This window comes from Piliocolobus tephrosceles, chromosome 10 (assembly GCF_002776525.5).
Source record: "Piliocolobus tephrosceles isolate RC106 chromosome 10, ASM277652v3, whole genome shotgun sequence".
NCBI classification, from domain to species: domain Eukaryota; kingdom Metazoa; phylum Chordata; class Mammalia; order Primates; family Cercopithecidae; genus Piliocolobus; species Piliocolobus tephrosceles.
Window position 1 is genome coordinate 8,973,997 of NC_045443.1, and position 2,628 is coordinate 8,976,624.

Genomic DNA, 2,628 nt, shown 5'->3' on the forward strand with positions numbered 1-2,628 from the left:
GTGCTGTTCTTGTGATAGTGAATAAGTCTCATGAGATCTGATGGTTTTATAAAGGAGAGTTTCCCTGCACAAATTCTTTCTTGTCTGCTGCCATGTAAGACATGCCTTTTGCCTTTCACCATGATTTTGAGGCCTCCCCAGCCACATGGAACTGTGAGTTCATTAAACCTCTTTTTCTTTATAAATTACCCAATCTCTGTATGTCTTTATCAGCAGCCTGAAAACAGACTAATATAGTAAATTGGTACCAGTAGAGTGAGGTGCTGCTGTAAAGATACCCGAACATGTGGAAGCAACTTTGCAACTGTGTAACAGGCAGAGGTTTTTAAGTTTGGAGAGCTCAGAAGAAAACAGGAAAATGTAGGAAAGTTTAGAATTTCCTACAGACTTGTTGAATGGCTTTGACCAAAATGCTGACAATGATATGGACAATGACATCCAGGCTTAGGTGGTCTCAGATAGAGATGAGAAACTTGTTGGGAACTAGGGTAAAGGTGATTCTTGATATGTTTTAGCAAAGAGACTGGTGTCATTTTGCCACTGCCCTAGAGGTTTGTGGAATTTTAAACTTGAGGGAGATGACTTAGGGTGTCTGGCAGAAGAGATTTCTAAGCAGCAAAGCATTCAAGAGGTGATTTGGGTGCTGTTAAAAACAGTCAGTTTTAAAAGGAAAACAGAGCATAAAAGTTCAGAATATTTGCAACCCGACAATACAAAAGAAAAGAAAAACCCATTTTTCGAGGAGAAATTCTGCCTGCTGCAGAAATTTGCACAAGTAACAAGAAGCTAAATGTTGATCAACAAGACAATGGGGAAAATGTCTCCAGGGCATATCAGAGACTTTTGCAGCAGCCCCTTCCATTATAGGCCTGGAGGCCCAGGAGGAAAAAGTGGTTTCATGGGCTGGGCCCAGGGCCCCCCTGCGGTGTGCAGCCTAGAGTCTTGGTGCCCTGTGTCCCAGCTGCTCCAGCCGTGGCTGAAAGGGGCCAAGGTACAGCTCAGGCCATGGCTTTAGATGGTGCAAACCCCAAGCATTGGCAGCTTTCTACATAGTGTTGAGTCTGTGGGTGCACAGAAGTCAGAATTAAGGTTTGGGAACCTCCCCACCTAGATTTCAGAGGATCTATAGAGACACCTGGATGTCCAAGCAGAAGTTTGCTGTAGGGGAGTGACCCTCATGGAGAGCCTTTGCTAGGGCAGTGTGGAGGGGAAATGTGGAATTGAAGCCCCCACACAGAGTCTCCACTGGGGCACTGCCTAGTGGAGCTGTGAGAAGAGGGCCACTATCCTCCAGACCCCAGAATGGTAGATCCACCAACAGCTTGCATGATGTGCCTGGAAAAGCTGCAGACACCCAATGCCAGCCTGTGAAAGCAGGAGGAGTCTATACCCTGCAAAGTCACAGGGGTGGAGCTGCCTAAGACCATGGAAACCCACCTCTTGCATCGGTGTGACCTGGATGTAAGATGTGGCGTCAAAGGAGATAATTTTGGAGCTTTAAGATTTGACTGACTCACTGGATTTCAGACTTGTATGGGGCCTGCAGCCCCTTTCTTTTTCCCAGTTTCCCCGATTTGGAACAGCTGTATTTACCAAATGCCTGTATCCCCATTGTATCTAGGAAGTAACTAACTTGCTTTTGATTTTTCAGGCTCATAGGTGGAAGGAACTTTCTTTCTCTTGGATGAGACTTTGTACTATGGACTTTCGCGTTAATGCTGAAATGAGTTAAGACTTTGCTGAACTGCTGGGAAGGGGTGATTGGTTTTGAAATGTGAGTATATGAGATTTGGGAGGGACCAGGATGGTATGATATGCTTTGGCTGTGTCACCACCCAAATTTCATCTCGATTTGTAGCTCCCACAATTCCCGTAAGTCATGGGAGGGACCTCATGGGAAGTGTTTGAATCATGGGGACAGGTCTTTCCTGGGCTGTTCTCGTGATAGTGAATGAATCTCACAAGATTGGATAGTTTTATTAAGGGGAAGTTTCCCTGCACAAATTCTCTCTTGCATGCCACCATGTAAGATGTGCCTTTCATCTTTTGCCATGATTGTGAGGCCTCCTCAGCTACATGGAACTGAATCCATTAAACCTCCTTTTCTTTATACATTACCCTATCTCAGGTATGTCCTTATCAGCAATGTGAAAATGGACTAATGCACCTCTCCTCCTTGATTTTTTGTAATAGTTTCAGGAGGATTGGTACCAGTTGTTTTTGTACATCTGGTAGAATTTGACTCTGAATCCATCTGGTGCAGGGCTTTTTTTGGTTGGTATGTTTTTTTTATCATGGATTCAATTTCAGAGCCCAACATTACTCTACTTAGGATTTCTAATCTCTTTCTGATTCAATCTTGGGAGATTGTTTATTTCCAGGAATTTATGCATTTCCTCTAGATTTTCTAATTTGTGTGCATAAAGTTGTTTATAGTATTCTCTGAGGGTCTTTTGTATTTCTGTGGAACCAGTTGTAATGTCATCTTTGTCATTTCTGATTGTACTTATTTGAATCTTCCCTTTTTTTCCTTTGTTAATTTAGCTAGCAATCTATCAATCTTGTTTATTTTTTCAAGAAAACCCAACTTGGTTTCATTGATCCTTTGTGTATATTTTTGCATCACAA